Source organism: Alosa pseudoharengus, unplaced genomic scaffold (assembly GCF_046254945.1).
Source record: "Alosa pseudoharengus isolate Yale_2024_CS ecotype anadromous, Long Island Sound unplaced genomic scaffold, YU_APseudo_1.1 YU_APseudo_1.1_scf_12, whole genome shotgun sequence".
NCBI classification, from domain to species: Eukaryota; Metazoa; Chordata; class Actinopteri; order Clupeiformes; family Clupeidae; genus Alosa; species Alosa pseudoharengus.
Window position 1 is genome coordinate 30,597,559 of NW_027468587.1, and position 18,192 is coordinate 30,615,750.

Here is an 18,192-nt window from a genome sequence, read left to right on the forward strand (position 1 = left end):
TGGCTAACTCACTTAGCTCCTGTTAGTAGCCTAGGTTATGGTCATAAGCAAATGAGATGACAGTCGAAAGATACAATTAGTGCTGTTATCGATTTGCTTGGTAGCCTATAAACGCATTTATGGTTTTCTACAAATACATCAATAATCAAATTGGCCTCCATCACTCAACCATGCTAACGGTAACATTATTTTACCTACGTTCTGCTATTGATAGGATTAACGTAGCCTACCTGCAGTAAAAAACAAGCATGTCCGATAAACATTCTCAGATTTATTTCGGCTTCAAGAGGAAATGGGAATTACATTTCATGCAGAAATCATCCTACCCTTAGACGTTCTCTGCGGTAAACTACTGTAGCCTACAGTCTTGTCCTTGTAGGAAGCATAGTGTCTTTCTAACCCACTTTAGATTAACTTCCAACAAAATTACGTCTCACTGCAACGATGCGCCATCTAGTGGACAAACGACTACTTATCGCCAATACTGGAAATGCAGCCATGATGATGATGATGAATATTTATTTTGGCTTTCTTTTAATCCTACTGAATTTGTAATTATGTATCAGCCGTTCTAATACCGATAGTATGTGGGTGCCTGTGTGTGTGTGTGCATGTGTATATGTGTGCACCACCATCTACAGGCCAATGAGTGTAGAGTCACTAAATGTACACATAACTTAATTTTTTAGACCCCCCCATGGATGAAATTCTACGAAACTTGGCATACCCCCAGAGAATGTCAGGTTAATCATACACATAAAATTTGGTGCAGTTCTGAACGTCTTTACTGAAGAGAGGGGCGATTAAAGCAGAATGATATTGCATTTTCATTTTTTACCGGGGGGGTGCAAATCACAAATGAGTGATTATGGGCTAAGTTGATGTGGGCCCTTGAGACCAACATACCATAAAAATTTCTTCATCCTCGGTGCCACGGTTCAGGTAGTTATTTAGGAAAAACTGCATTTTTTGGGTTTCGGGGGGCCCAGCGCGGAGGGGGAGTGGCCCCCGGGGACCAAACGAAATTTTTCCGTAAAAGTCTAGTGGGGCTACATACCCACCAAATTTCATGTGCCCCGGTGTTTCGGTGCCCCGGGTATCGTTGACCAAAATTTCAGGAAGTAGATGACGGGAAAAAAAAAAAAAAAAAAAAAAAAAAAAAACTTTGACAATCCCTATAATAACAAACAATATCCTATATCAACTATGAAAATAATGCCTTTTCATATTAACAAAAGTCATAAACATACAAACCATAACTCTATAAGAGAATGAATGAATTAAGAGCAAGGTGAACAGATGAGAGATGGGAGGGGCGGGGCCTGTTGCCCATGGATATCAATACTCACTAATATTGACCATGATAAGCTTTGAAGCTTGTTATATAACATATCTGTAATCAAATTAACAAACTGTATGTTGAGCTACACAACTTCACATGAAATCATCACAACTTTTTGGTGGTTTTACGAAAGATGGCCACAGGAATCCCTTTCTATCGCAAAAACTTGAAGGGGGGAAAAGCTTCTGTCACCTTGCACATGCACACAAACACACACATGGTCTTAGGTGGACTGTGGACTAGTGAACTCCATAAGGTCTGGTTGGCATGACAGTGATGACAGGCGTGGTGAGATAACTGTAAGCCTATAATCCCAGCTTTTATGTTTTGGATCATATTTACAACAAAATTCCTGCTCCTTGACTACAGCACTGCTTTGTTTATGGGTTGTACATAGCTTGTCAGGTTTAATTGCAGATGAAGACCAGCCAATGTTTGCTTTCCTGCTTTATGCTGTGTACTAGCCTATACAGTTGGCTATGTTAATGTTAAGTAACAACAGGAAAATCCAGTCAGCCTAATGATAGGTGTTTGTCATAAAATAACTATATCTCTTTAAGTTAATAAGATAGTTACAAGAGAAAAACCTGATTGACCTGAATTTGACTTAAAACTTCAGACACGTTTTGAATCGATGACACCAGTTGAGTGTAAAGATAGCCTATCCCTACATTTGTAGTCGATAAGGCACGTGCCTAACCAGTCCTACACGAAACACCGACAGCTTACTAATCGTAAGTGAAGAAATGTCCTTACTTATCCAAAGCCCTTGATTTTGTTGCTGGATGCACTTATTCATTCACCTATACAGATAATGATCGGAGACGGCAGGCTGATGACGATTAGAATATTAATGCGCTCGAGCTCATGAGACCTCAGATACCATCTCGCTCCTGACCCGAGGTAAGTCTATTTCATTAACCTACTGCAGTGCGTTATCCGTTTTATATTAAAACTCTAAACTCATTTAGTCGTTTTATAGTACCCTACGTTGGCTAATCGACTCCACAGTTGCTGGGTGGAGTGGCTAGTGAAACAAATATCGGAAAATAATTAAGCCCTATAGCCCGAGCATCCTGAAATGCGCTATCGAATTATTTTGAATCAGAACGGCATGCAACTAATAAGCATGCCTTATTACAAACCTTCACCTCTGGTTGTTCGTCGGTGATCGTGTAGCCTAGGATATATTCCCAACGTCTGATAAACTTTTTCTGTGAAAATTTGAAAATTGAGTCAAGTAGGCTATTTTCCAATGGCAGGTTTGTTTACACTCCGCAATTATTGATACGTGTACCAAGCAATTACTGTGAGTCCATTGATAATATGTCCTCTGATAATGAGCCATTTCATCATAATTACAACATACCCTATCATTGTAATGACTCATTTTATCATAATCAGGATATGAAGCCTACCAGCACAGGCTATAATAAAACACACTAGCCTAGAACTCTCTGTGTTCTTAAAAATAAGTTAGAAAGTACATAACAATAGTTTTGGGAAGTAATTCCTGGATGTTAGCATGAAACATATTGTTGCTTGAAACAGATGTTCATCTTAAACTATATCCTATTTTTGGTATCAGGACATGGCTCCACTGGGAGACATGTGGAAAATTAATTAAATTCACACAGAACAGTATTAATTTTGTCCAAATAATTGTGACAATAAATAACAGTTTTCTGCTCTTTTCCATTTTACATCTTTCCCAAACACATGACAATTTCATAGAACAGCCTGTACTGTGTACAATTATCTTACACTATAATTGTATAGAGCAGAGATTGTCATTGTTAGCCTATTAATGGCATCATAACCCCCACCCCAGAAGGGCGAGCCAGTGTTTACAGCAATCAAAGGATATCCGCTTTTGATGAACTTATCTGATCTGACATTTCCACCAGTTGGGGAGCCATGAACACTGGCCATAAAGGGGCCCTGAGCTAGAGTAATGACTGCACAATGTGGATAAAATTGTGTTTGCTTATTACACTAATTCACCCGAGGTAACCCTGTGTTGACCCCTCAGTGTGACCCTAGAGACCATTCTTGGAGCAAATAGGTTTCGTAAAGAGGTGACGATAAGAGGGACTGTTCTGAATTTCTGGTAATGGTAGGCTATACTATTAGAGTACCTGTTGACCTGATAAGCTCTCCATATGGAGGGCTTGAAGTTGATTTAGCAAAGGATTGGCGTAATTGGGGTACAATTTTGCTACTGATAGATACCACTAATGTTCTGCAGCCAGGCAGCTGCTGCAGTGAGTCCAGCTGACCAGAGGAGGATTTGACATGGCATGCAGGCATGGGTCCAGTGGTCCTCTGCTCTTCAGTTGGCAAACTACAGAAGAAAACAAAGGTAAGGTAACGACGTAACGACCTCCCAGAAGTAGGCTACGTGTGTACAGTATGTGTGAATTGAAATCATACTGTTTCTTTTTTGTCTTGTTTAACTTAAAGAATTAGGCTATATTTTTGACATGATGTCCACCAAAAATGCACACTCTTGGTGCTGTGTCTGGTACACTGGTAACCACTATGATACCTGACAACTGATAGCTGTTGTTGAATCTCACTCTGGACATATTTTCTTTCCAAACAGTATTTTTCAGAATTGATCGAATCAAGCAGCTGTAAAGAACAGTGCAGACAAAAATATTCCTGAAATGCAGAGTAAGATGAAGAGTATTACAAAGCGCCATTAAACATGTTAGAAATGTGTTGTTGCATGCAAAACTTGCCTAACATTGTGAGACCTTGATCTAATACATCAGAGTGTTAAACCTTGTGTAAGCATGACAACATTCATAAAAGTACATTTTTCACTGAAGTATGCACACCCTCAAATAAACTAAAGGTCAGATTAGTTTGGGTGCAGTACCAGTCATCTCTAGCAGATGGCAGTAGTAGCACAGCTGGAGTGGCCAATATAAGTGGGGGTCTAGGGTGATTCTCTTTTGTCATGGAGAGGTATGGCCCAGGGCAACTCTTACAAGGCTCTTGCTCTGTGCGGTCGTTTAGTGGAGTTTGGTTGATTGTCATGATTTCTGGTTTAGCCCTAAAGCCTCATATTTCTCCATGGATTCACCCAATGCAGACTGGCAGCTTGACAAGCCATATGACAACATGTAATCACTGCAGTTAAATCATCACTGTGCAACAATTTGCCTTTTTGTGGTATGTTTTGTGGTCGTTTTGGTATCACCTTCAAATGGATTTTGATGCCATACTCATGTGAAGGACACTAGTCATCCTCATAGCTTTTATTTAAAATGTGTTTTTTCAAAATGTGTGTGTGTGTGTGTGTGTAAACTAACGGGTTATGTGTCATCTAGCAAATAAGTACCATGGAAACAACCACAATAATTCAGCTATGTTTATTTATGGCCAAATCCTTTTGTTCTCCCGAGAGTTGATAGTCTCGCCCTCGGTGGCACCGACACCAAACACCTTTCCTCAGTTCATAAAAAATATAGGTCCTAATGGCATGTCAGTTACAGGACCTTGGATTTGATTCAGTAAACTGATGTCATCCAACAAGCTGCACGCGTCTGCTGGACCACTGTGTGGGCGTTGTTTGTTTTCTCTGCACCCTTTTTCATTTGTGTTGGCGGTTATCCACGGGTCCCCATTCTCTTGTTCTCACACATTGCTAACGTTGGATGTGCCATCTGTCGCTGTCACACAAAGCTGGAATGTGTACATTTTGAACGTTTTTTTTTCCCTCACAGAGGACAATGCACAGGTCTCTGTGTTCACTGATGGATTGGCTCACTGAATTCTGCGGAAGTGATCTTTCATTTATCTGCCTTTTGCTTTAGGATAGAAGTCAGTGTTTTTTTCTCTGTGTGCCTTGGTATGGCAATACAAGGCACATGTGTATTCCTACCATTAATATCATACTCAGATATCAGAAAATATATTTTCATGAATCATTGCACACACATTGCCACAGTTATGAGCTTCTCATGAGAACAGGAATGAAAAGGCAGCACACTATGATTAGATACCGTCTCATGTCACCGTCTGCCCTGTCTGTGTGTGTGTGTGTGTGTGTGTGTTTGTGTCTGAGTGTGTGTGTTGGGTGTGTGTGTGTGTCGGTGTGTATGGTTTTCAGGGGGAACAGTTCAGTAGAAGTAAGCTATCAGCAGATCTGTAGTCAAGTGAAAAATGGATGTGAAGAAATTCCATTTCCTTCAAAGTGCCAACATTTATTCTAGAGTTCGGTACAACCCCAGTGCCAGTAAGGTCTCAGAGCTGCGAATTGCTGAGGGGAGCATTTCAGATCGTCACTGGAGTAGCTCCACAGTACTGGATGATTTTTTAACTGCCTAAGTCCACTAAAAAGAGCATGTGTAGCATTTATCGGATTGATCAAATGTTTGTGCTTTCATCATGTTGTCAATATAAGTGTAGGCATGCAAATGCTAATTTTAATTTTCAACAGCTGAGCAAAGATTGTATTTTGTCAATCTATTGTCAGGGAGTTGAACAGGTTTCTACACTTCAGCTACAGTATGTCATCGACTACAGGGCTCCATATTTACATCTGAGCTTATGCAAAATTAGTTGCAGGAGTCCTCAGATGTCTAGATTGCTTTAACAACATCACTGTTGAAAAAGGTCTTTGATATTCACACTCTGCCAGGGTGGCAAAGGGATGCAAAGTGAAAGGGAAAAGGGCACTCTGGGAGTATTTCAGTAAGTAGAGAGCTTCCCTCAACCCATTTTAGAAACATTTTACCAGGGAAAAGATCAGTAATGGATCAGGGTAGGCAAGTGAAAAACCCAGTGTTAAAGACTCGGTGCATCGCTTAACTAGCCATTGTACGTCAGCGTGTGTCTGTGAACGTACTCGGCAGAGGTACTTCACATAGGTTTAATTAGCCAAATAGCTCGGGATATTATCATAATGCCCCATGTTTTTTAAGTAGAGCTGTTGTCTCTGGAGGCCCCTTCGTTCTAATCACCGGTGGTACCAGCGCGTCTAATTACCTCACTTGATTGCCGTGGCGAAGTTGTAAAGAGTGGCAGAAGACACACAGAGATGCACCCACACACACACACACACTGTGACAGCGTCGTCAAGGAAAAGGGCAACCGTGTCTTTGGGTAAGGCGGACCGCTGCTGGTGAAATGAGGTGGGCGAGATAAGCGAGCCTTCCATTACCTGAAGAGCAGCGTGGCAGCTGCAGGAGAGCGGAGGGAAGGGCGAACACATCGGACATCTTCAAAGAGAGGAGGACAGGAGACGTCTCGTGGTCACGGCGACGGAGGGCCCCACTGCTGTGCCTGCTGCGCCGTTGGCGGTGACTCGAGGTGTCCGAGGCTAATTTTGTGATAAGCATTGGGGGGCGGTGGAGGTGTGACTGGCATGTGGAGCAACAGAGAGATAGACGCCTTAGAGAAAGCCTCAGTCAGTGCAGATGTGTAGACTTGTGGATACAGGGCGTTCCCTGTTTGCAATTAATTTGCTGTTGTTGTTGTTGTTGAGAATCACTGTTATTTGAATGATTTGATTTGTGACACCCCACTTCTCACTGGTATAACCAATGGCTGCACAGAGATAGGGGACGAATGGTTTATTCCCACTCGGTGTATTGGTGTCTCTTTCTGTTAGATACGCTTAAAGACACAAACACATACACTCGCTTACTCACTCACTCACATACACAAACAGTTGAGGATGCAGAGAGTTTCTCATTTGTAAAGCATTTCCTTCTTATGATATCACTTCCAACAAATACAGTGCCTCTCACTGTGGTACCATGCACTTTTCTACATTTAGTGGCAAGGCTATGGTTTGTTTTTTAATGTGTGTGTGGATGGTAGTTGCCAGGGGAGATAAAGTGGATGATAACTTGAGCAACAGTGCTCTTTACTCGAACGAAATTGCACCAGGAGCTCTTGGGAATTTAAAACACGCATTTATCAGTTCGAGACAGAGCCTTTACGGTGTAAATAATTAATGCACGGTGCCGTCCTTGGGGGGGGATGGGATACTCTCTCCAGGCATCGGCAGCACGCCGGTGGAAGTCAGATGGTCTCCTTCCATTACATGCGGTCTGGTATCTGATTAACATGTGATTACGGTCGGAGAAGTACACTGCCCGGTCCTCCAGCATCTGAAGTGGCTTCTATCTGTCTCATAGACGGCTCACAAGAGTAGCTTATTAAAAACACTATTTGCAGTTTGCGGGAAGGGAAATTAATCAGAGTTAGTGCCTGCGGGTCAAACAGTTTATGAGCATTGCAATCGATGAGGACTGTGCTTTACATGTGTACATGGAGGGGCTGTTTTTCAACGTCAAAGGTCAGGATTCATCAAAGCCACAGTGCACATAGTGTAAATGTTCTGTGTTTTCATTGGAGAGGTTCTGCTATAATTTAAAGGTGAAGTCATGAACATTATTCTCATCTGACAGAATAACTGTGATTAGAGACATATATAATAGTAGTCCTGAGAATGACCTGTACACACAGTCCTAGTCCCTTATATCACACACCAGGTGAGCAGAGAGGACTATATGAATTGCAAAATGCTGTTTTGGCTGATATTGGTTGTCATAGTGAACACAGCTGGCGTGTGTCCAAGAAATCTGGTATGTGCTCAAGTAACTTGGCAAACAGAGTTTCAGAACCGACACAAGCGATCACAAATTATGTCTATTCCACTAGTAGGAAATATGAAAGACTGTAAAAAAAATACTTTACCTAAAGGACATTTTGTTTTATCATGTTTTGCTGTCTATTATCAGCTCTGACTGTGACAGCTGTACTTTTTTATTCCTGCCTGGAAAGCCGACTCTGCCAGTACTAACGTCTGGTGATGACAGCAAACAAATGAATGACTCCTCATTTCACTTTATTCTATTCACACACAGTTGCTCACTCATTTTGGGAGATACGTCATACAGTACTAATCTCTTAAGTGAATGTGTGGTATCTGCTTCTCTCTTCCACAAAGCCTCTGATAGACCACAAAGGACATGTGATGTTACAACAGTGAGACAAATCATCGTTTACCCTTACATATCTCATTTTTTCTGACACATTCAGGCGGCATCCAGACAAGTCCAGACATTGAGCAGACTTCAGCTCCCGCTAACCATCCAAGAGGTCATAAAAACGAGCCATATGTACTGTAATTCCGACAGTCTCACAATCGGGTTTTGATATGTAATGGATTTAGCTCATGCTTCAGGTCTTTATCTGCGTCTGTGTCCTCTAGCAGTTCCAGCTGCACAGGTCTCAGCTGCTTCCTCTGCTTCTCTTTGACCAGATTGTTGGTTAAGTGTGGATTGAAAGAGGAATTAAGACATGCCAATGAGACTCCCCCTCAATCCCTGGAGAGTTTTAGGCTGTTTATCCAATGTTCACAGCTGTGAGGTCAGGTAATCCTCCCTCACACACACACAAACACACACACACACACACTCCCAATTCATCTGGATTACCCGATGAGGAGTACTTTTTTTTCTGAAGAGGATGGGGGCGGTGGTGGCGGTGGTTTGTATGAAAAAGATGGAGTATTAAGCCAGAAAGGAATGAGGTGTTACTGAGTCACCCCAGTGGATTTGGAGGGGCCAGGATGGTGAGCAATCCTCCACTAGCGGAGCCAAAACAAATGTGGTCGTGTCAATATGAGACCGCTGGTGCCGTGTGCGACGCAGTGTGGATACGAAGGCGAGATTAAGACTAAGTGGAAAAGGCATCTTGCTCCCCGATGACTTTGGATATCCGGCGGGCATGGAGGAGACGCGGCTGATACCTCCACCAGCTGAGTCACGGCTGACAACCAGACACACAACACCGGGCAGGATCAACGGCAGGACGAGAAAGGCATCGACACGCACCCGTGTGCCGGTCTCTTAGTCATCTCCAAGCAGCAGGACGGGGTTTCATTTTGTCTAGGGGACTTCTGACCTCATAAACAAGATGGAGCTGGCTGACAGTAAGTCCCGACGACTGCCTCTCTGCCGAACCCATCTGTGGAGTAATCTCTGCTCAAAGCTGATGGAGTCCGCAGCAGATAGATGACCTCGGCATTGCCAAGGAGATACTTTGCCTCTCTCGCTTGCTATCTCTCTGTCTCTCTGCGTCAATCCATCTATCTTTCTCCATCAGGGCAATACATTTTTAATGAGGTGGAGTGCTTTGTTATGCTACTTGATAAATAACCACACAAAAAATGCAAGCAAGGAAAAGCACAGTTGTTTGCTCTCTATAGTAGGCCTATAATAATACATGAATACATGCTCAGTTAGAATTTTGATTAATGTGACAAAACTGTGGTAACACTGTTGTACATATTAAACCATCATTATGAAAATGCACAGAACAAGGCCTTTCTACTTTCCACAGGCTCTGTGTCACTGATAAAATATCTCAAACATGTCACAGGTGAGTGAACATCATCCAGACACAAATGTGCTAAACATCTGGGGCTAATGAGCTAAAGCTAATGGAATGAAGGGTGTTTAGGGAGTAGCATTCAGCATGGGAGCTCAAGCCTCCTCTCTTTATTACAGGGACATAATAACATCATTAGAAAATTCTTTTTTCAGTTGGTTCAAATAATAAAAACTGGAGAACGTATATTTATATACATGTATGTGTGTGTGTGTTCTTGCTATGATCTATGTTTAATTTGATATGAGTTCTTTTATAAATAGAGATTTTTTTAATCAAGGAAGAGTAACCACACACACTTGTCTCTTAGACTATTTATTCATAACGGACGTTTCAGCAATAGCCTTCTTCGCCAGGGTTAAGTGAATAAGTGACATGCACTGAGATAAGTAGCCAAGGGCATTCTGGGTACCAGATGCAGCCAATTTCCTGGCCAGCACCTCTGTTTGGTTGTGCATTCCCTGAAGAGGAATGGCAGCTGAAGAGTGCCACATGTACAGGCTGCATGGGTATGGAGAGCCCTGTCTTTGGCCGGGTGACTCCAGAGCTCAGCAGCAGCGACGGCTCAAGCTGGATCCCAGAAACCGCGCCTGACACGGCCTCTATCGGACAAGGCGAGCCGAGAGCACGCCATGGAAACGCTGGCACGGAGAGCCACGCGCACAGAACTGGCAGCTCTCGTGACAGTTGTGCCGTTTGCTCTCTCTCTCTCTATCACGACAGGACCGCATTTGACCTCATTCTTTCCACTTAAGCTCACTCACATAGTGCTTTAAAAGATCTCGTTCAACAAATCGAGTCAAATTAAACCATGGCAATGCGGCTTTTTTCCTCTTTTTCTTTCCTTGCGTGACTTTCAATTAAAGATTGATATTTGTCTGGTGGACACACTCTATGTTCAGCCACAACATGCTCTTTCTAATGCCTTCTAATAGCTAAAGTAATTTCAGGTTAAGTGCTTTGTTCAAGGACACAGCTGTACAGCATTCACATGGGACACAGGTAATGCAATGATGATCTCCGTGCCAAAGCTCAAACTACACAACAGACACTCCGACACACACCACCTATGGAAGCTGTCCACCATAAGCTCTCCTTTACTGAGGAGTGGATTCCTATTCCTGTTTCTCGCTAGACAGTAGAGGTAATCAGGTATTGATGGCCAGGCCGTAATAATGAATGATGATGTGCTCGCTTGTAATGCTATCTGCTCCAGGATTCCATCCGGCGACTGCTGGTAATTAGGGTTGAGGGGGAGGGGGGTGTTTGTGGCCACACGGCCGGGGAGCAATTTATCAGGCCTCCTCACTTGAATCGAGGCTGACTTGATCCAGTCAAACATTGATTCAATTGAGCCAAATCCTCTGTGGTATCGTCAATACCAATGAGCTGGTGATAACCTCAGAGTCGGCGAGCTGATTTAAGGAAATGGACGTTTCATTGATTAATCAATTTATTTCTAACTGTCATGTCATCAGGGCTTTGCTGTAACAAACAGACACTGGTAAATAGCACCTCTTGGTAACAGGAATGGCTGTTAACCTGTTTTTTCTGGTTTGCATTTGCACTCGAGGGAGAGAGAGTAGTGCAGTCATGACAGTTATGGGAGACATGCATGTGCCACTCGTGTCTGTGTGCTTGTGTGTGTGTATATCATGTTCCTGGGCATATCTGTTCATATACATTACATATGTATGTGTGTTTTCACCATGTCTGGGTTTCGGTGTCTGCAGACGTGTGTGTGTGTGTCTCTGTTGTTGCATATATGGAGCTGAGGCATGCTTTTGTCCCCATAGGGGACGGGTGTGTAAGAGTGATGGCTCGTGTCTCTTGGCCTCCAGTAGAAACAGGCAGCGTGTGAGTGATGGTTTGTGCTGGGAGACAGGCCTGTGTTGGGAGCACTGGTGCGTGTAATGAACGCCCCCCACCCCACCCCCTTCAACTACTCCTCCGCCTCCCCTCTCCTCCCTCGTCTACCTCCTCTCACCACTGCGTTCCCTTAGCCCAGGTACCGCCTCTCACCGGAACAGCAGTATGTCCTCATAATGGGCAGTGCTTGCTGTTTGGAGGAAACTGTTCCATTTCTCGCATTCGGCACAGATCATCTGCCGAGGATCTTCCCACCTGAGATGTTTCTCTCACACACTCTAATTTAACACTTGCGAGATCCAGTTCACCTTGAGGAAATCTGTAATTGTCTTTCTTTCTTCCTTCCTTCCATCCTTCCTTCCAATCTTTCTTTCTCTCCATTGTTCTGTTTATTCCTCAACTCTCTCTCTTCTCTCTCTCTCTCTTTAGATGTGACCCTCTCCCCCTCTCTCTCTCTCTCTTCAGATGTGACCCTGTGACCAGTAACGTGGTGACCTTACCCTGACATTGCGAGTGCTGGCTAGTGTCAAGCCCAGCAGTGGTTTGGTTTAAGCCGCCGCAGATGGCCTCCAAATGGATGGGCTTCGGCCGTGGCATTTCATGATTGATACGTTCCCCACCGCTAATGCACGCCCCGCCATACAACCCACACATCCCTGTGTGTGTCAATACCTTACATAAGAGAAATGTATTCAAAAGAGCCAGGAAAAAAGAAAGAAAATCAGGACAACGGACATGGAAGAAAGAAACAAAACATCGCTTAAGAATGCGTTTATGGCGCAAGGTTTTCGTGGCGTCAGGGATAGCTGCCGCTCTGACAAGTTTGCGTGATGAATTGTGAGGAGGTTGTTATTACCCTACTGCGTGTGCGCGCGTTCCCTGCTCCCCTCCACCGCCTGCTTTGAATACAGCCCCGTCTCGGGCCAGAAGGTCCCACCATTCATCAGCCCCTGCTGCCTGCAACCCCAAAACCGCTGCATATGGGGAGGGCTGCTGAGCAGGAGAGCCGACATTGAGCTTTGGATCAAAGTGAAGTATTGCTTGTAAATATGATGCAGGATTATTGAGGATTAGGAAACAACAAAGCAAAAGCATCAAAGCAAAAAAAAAATACACAAGTTGAACACATTTTCGTAGGTGATGGAACAGACTCTGCGTGTGATAGGTTATGAGTCAGGAAGAGCAACTGTGGTGCAAATGTGAGCACGTTATGTAAGTCGTACATGATTCAGAGCTTCACACACACATTTGGATTCGTCAGACCTCGTGCAGCAGTTTCCGGCTCATTACGAAAAATCTCAGGTGAGGCAAACTATCCAGGAATGTGCCAGATTTGAATCCAAACACAATGTGTTTCTCTTGAGGGAATGAGCCACGAATGCAGGATAAGACAAACATCTGGAAAGTCTGCTGGTTTCCACAGTTACTACACTTTATCCTAAATGTCGCCATTATTGTCAATTAGTCCAACACGTGGCTTGCACTAGATGAATAATGGCGTCTGGTTATGTAAGCTTTATGGAGACCAGATCGCCGTCAGAGTGCGATGATGTGGTTGGCTGGGACAAGTGTGCTTTTTTGTTTCGCTCCCATAGGCTGTGGTGTTGTCACAATGCAATGCTATCTTCTTACAATGATAGTAATTGAGAACAGTGACATCCTCCTCTTTCTTGGAAATGTTTTGCTTGTCATTTTTGCAATTCTTTTTTCCCCGGTGTGTATCGTATAACTGAGGAGGGGGATGACGTGGTTTCAATAAGGGAATTGCTGTCATCACAGACTATTCGTGCAAGGGTTGTTTTCTTGCTGTGCTGTAATAGATGTATGGGAACAGAATGGAGTTGTGCAGCTTATGCAGCAAGTACTGTATGTTTTCATTTTTCTGTCGTGAGAATTCATCATGGTGTGTTTGTATACAGACTTGCATATTAATATATGTGTCCCTATGTGTGGGTCATTTCAGTACAATGCAAGAAAGAGAGAGAGAAAGACTCAAAAAGAGTGTGTGTGTGTGGCGTATGTGTGTGTGTGCGTGTGTGCGTGCGTATGTGTGTGTGTGCGCGCGTGTGTGCGTGCGTATGTGTGTGTGTGCGCGCGTGTGTGCGTGCGTATGTGTGTGCATGTGTGTGCATTTGTGTGTGTGTGCGTGTGTGAGAGAGAGAGAGTGAGGGGTGGCAGCTTGTCATTTTGGACACATACATACTTGTAGCCTACGTGTAAGCATACGCCCAATTTCCCTCCACACAGTGACAACGTTGGAATGCTCAGACAACAACAGAATTCTCTTGTCAATACACTTTCCCCTTCAGGACTCGACATAAAACACGTCCAGCCCTGTCTCTCAGATTGAACAGTAACTTTCATTTTTATTTATCAGGACTTTGTGAATCTTGGCAAGATCACAGGCATACAGTAATGGAACATTTCTATCCAATTTATGCAGCGTAATTAATGAGCTGGCCTCCAGCTCTGTTATTTCCACAACATTCCTGCCAGTAATATTCCATAGAACATCTTGCTCTGCAGCTACGTACCCCAGAGCATCAAAGTCTTGTGAAATCAAACATTCTGATTTCCAAAGCTGAATATCATTATTTATCTGATCCACCTAATTTGCTATTAATCTTCTTTTTCCCTTTTCAAAATGTATGCCAACAGCCCCAGTTAAATCCCAGGGCTGTGAAAGAAATCTCATTTGCAAACAAAACATTTATAAACAAGGTAAACATAGCTGTTTTGTATTTCTAACAATGCAGGGCAGCTTCAGAATTGAAAGCACAGGGGGAACAGCCACAAGAGGGTTGTCAAAGAATGTGCAAAAACATATAATGCTTTACATGTAGAGTTTCATCAGGACTATAAGGGGTGATGGGAGAGCCTGGTGGCAGAGAAAGAGAGAGAGGGAGAGAAAAAATGGAGACAGGCAAAGAGTGGAAGAGAGAAAGAAACCAAGAATAGACAGAAGAAAATGGAGAAAGAGAAAGGGACAGGGACAGAGTAGTTAAAGGAATCCGGAAGAGTGATGGACAGACAGGGAGAAAAAGAAGAGAGATGGAGAACAGAATAAAGAACAGAACATTAAGGCCTGGTTTCCTAGAAACAGACAGTATTATCCTTGGCTAAATGCTCTGGTTCAATGGAACTCTTCCTTGAAGTTTTCTTTTAGTATAGAGGACAAGGCGTCATCTATGTCTGGGAAATCTGGACATTAAAGAAAGAGACACAGACATAGACAGAGAGTGGCTGAAAGAGTAAGAAAGAGATGGATGGCTAGAGGGAACCGACAGATATGCAGAGAGAGAGGAAGAGAGAGAGAGAGAGGGTGACTGAACTGTGGTGGCTGAGATTCCATCAGCCATGCAGAAAGTCATGGCCTCCATTGTTCAGTGGAAGGTCAGAGGCAGCGGAGTGGGGGAGACGTGAAATGAGGTGACCCCGTCCGACACGGAGATAGCGGATAATGGACGAGGGAGAGGGTGCGGGCAGTGCGCGCCTCTGTGTTTTACTGCATCTCTTCCGCACTTATACCCCGCACCCCCCCCCCCCCCCACTCTCCTGATGGAGTGTTCACCGCTTCACAAGACACTTCAAAGGGGTTCACCTCGAGGACCGCTCTGCTAAGCAAATAACAAAGGGCAAAGAGATACCAGAGGCCCATGGATGTCTCCAGATCCCCACAATTGACTCTTTCTTTATCAGTGTAATGTATAGAGCACAGCACATGCAGCACTTTGAATGGGGCTTATTTTTCAAGATGTCTTTTGTGCTTCAAGCTGGCTTGCTGATAAGTCTGCCTTTTTTTTATCAGTTTTCAGAGGGAAGGGGAAAAATGGCTCAAACACTAATTTCTCAGTGATACTCTGCCGTATCCATGGTTACGGCCATGCAACATGAGGCGTGCATGCTTTTTTAAACCGTTGTGCATTCTGTCAAACTGGGAGCAAGATGCTGTGAAGCCAAGGGATGCGGATTTGTTGTGATGTAAGTGCAATGAATAAATATGTACTTGTGTCTCTAACATTTGCCACCTCTGTATGCATCACAGGCTTGTTTGTTGACTTCTCATTCTGGCCCAAATCAGACTCATTATTGCGTGTTGCATGCATTGTGTTGCATGTTAATTAAGACTGTAAAATGGCATCAGTGGGATGTTTCTGAGGGATGTGATGCACACAGACTGGACCCCATCGCTGTGTGTCCACAATTAAAGGGTTCAGCGTCCACTCTTGCGCAAAAGTTGAAAAGCAAATTAAGTTTTCTCTCTCTTCCACACTCTCTCTCTCTCGCTTTCTCTCTGTCAATCCCAGTCTCTCTTTTCCTCTCTCTTTCTCTCTCTAACACACACACACACACACACACACACACACACACACACACACACACACACACACACACACACACACACAAGAGTGCACATACACATACTCTCTCTTATTTGCTCATGCTGAAGTGAGCCCAGGCTGATTATTTTTGGACTTGGAGAGAAGGCGCAATGTAAAATGTTTTTTTTTTAAAGCGCAGCATGGCCCCAGAGCTGGAGCCTGGTCTTAATTAGAGAAGGCTGATGGGAGCCGGTGGAGAGACGGAGCTTTGGGAGGCAGAGATTTGCACGGGGATCAAAGGGGAGATGAGGGATGACAAATATCCAGAGGGACCAGAGTCTGCTGGAATTCAGCCGGTAGACCGTTTCTCCTCAGGGATGGAGGAGGGGAAGAGGGGTGGTGGTCTGTGTCCATCTCTCTCCATCTCTCTCTCATCTCTCACTTTCTCTCTCTCTCTCTCTCCCATCCCTGCACCCTGTCTCAGACTCTCTCTCTTCTCTCTGTCCCTCTCTTTCTCTCAGGGTTACTGTTCTCGCTGATATTTTGGGCCAAGTTTGAATGTGGCAAAATATGAAACAGGTGGGTGTTACCAACATAGTATGTTTTTTTTTTACGATGGAACCATAACTCTTGAATGAATCCAGTCCTGCTTTACAATGCCTCTTTCCTCCACCCAACCCCCCCCCCCCCCCCCCCCCCTCCCCTTCTGTCTTTGTCAAATGGGGCACATGTGGAGTAATCAGATCATCACAAGCATCTTCCGCAGAGGGTACAGGTTTCCCCCCCTTGCTAACACACCACATTATCCCTGAAGAAGAGGCCGGCAGACGCCAGATCGCCTGCTAATGCCTAAGTGGTGCTCTGGATTGACCACAAGCTCTTTGTAAATTAGCCAGTTTGACGAAGGGACGACAAAAGGGAATATAGTTACCAGGCTTTTCCTAATTCTAAACATGCAGTGTCCTCTGGCTTTGGGAAGAATTCCCAGCTCCTGCACAGTGGGGTTTTCAATGGTTTCCACGCTTCCTCTTTGGAAAGACTGTGCAGGTTTTCTATGCGTTTTGTTCAGTTATTTTTTGACTGCTCAGAAACAGCCAAACAATAGAAATAAATAATGAAATGGAGTAAAAGAAACAAAAATGAAAGGATTTGGCTGTAATGCAACGGGGGAAATCCTTCTTGGATTTAGCCTGACACACACAAATAGCAATTCTGGATGGAATTCAAATATTGAATTGAATGCTACGGTTCTTTTTCATACCTTGTCCTTGTCTACGTTGTGATGTATTGCTTAAGTGTAGAGGACAACAGGATATCTGACTGATGTGGAATAACCCCAACAGAATAAAGTCGATGAAGCGAAGCCTCAGCTGTTTCAAGGGATTCCTAGAATTTTAAATGTATGTTATGCTTTTTTGGCAGGACAGGAGAGTAGAGGGATGAACTAAGAAAAGACAGGACAAGAGACAGTTTTTTTTCTCAAGCTGAATTCTCAGACTGTTGTAACTGTGGATCCTCGGCATGTTTGTATGTATGTTGCTGACTTTGTTTAGGTTGAGAGTCAAAAGTTCATCTGACAGAGGAACATCTGAACATCTGGTGTCAGGAAAGGAGAAGAGGGACCTTTAGGATTAAGGCTCCCCAAAGCTGACGTGTAAAGTTTTGAATGAGGCAGATTTTTAGCATTTATTTGATGTACCCTAATGCAGAGATTGTGCTCTGGCAAGGAGCCAACCTGATGGCTTTAAAGCAAATTCCTTGCTGAGCCATTAAGGGGTAGAAGCTTGATAGCAGATACACCGTTCATAAGCCATGACTTGGTTTCCTCATAAGAAAGCACAAAAATAAAGCAAGAATGCCATAAAACATTTTGTCAAAACAAACCAATACTTAGATTACACCTTATTCTTAGTCACTATTTGGTAATGCACTCGTAAACCCTGTTTGGGCTCAGTAAAGGTAGTTTGGTGTAGAACTCTGATGTCTCTCCAGAGTCTCTTTACTACCATTGGCTTTGGTTGGGCTTAACATTTTGAGCTCCTTAAATGGCATGATTACCACAGCAAATGAGCGGTCTCACGAGGAGGATTAGGAAAAGAGTGGCCAGCCATCTCTATCGGAGTTGCCTCAGTGAAGCGCGCTGGCGAAGCGCGTCGAGCGAGTCTGTGGAGGAAGGAAACGTAATCTCCCAAGCAGGGCCCTACAGCTGCGTGTCTCATGTTGTTGCTGTTTCTCTCTCTCTCT

General features: G+C 43.8%; 2 protein-coding genes across 3 annotated transcripts in view; one reads left to right on the plus strand and one right to left on the minus strand.

Annotated features, from left to right (window-relative positions):
- septin7b (septin 7b) overlaps window positions 1-18,192 on the minus strand; it is a 407,282-nt gene that overhangs the window by 76,866 nt on the left and 312,224 nt on the right. The gene's annotated exons all lie outside the window — the stretch shown is intronic.
- The window catches only part of znf385d (zinc finger protein 385D), a 68,957-nt gene continuing 54,415 nt past the window's right edge, over window positions 3,651-18,192 (plus strand). Inside the window, exon 1 of the mRNA XM_076279511.1 lies at window positions 3,651-3,704. The gene's annotated coding sequence lies outside the window, so the exon portion shown is untranslated. The remainder of the gene's footprint in view (window positions 3,705-18,192) is intronic.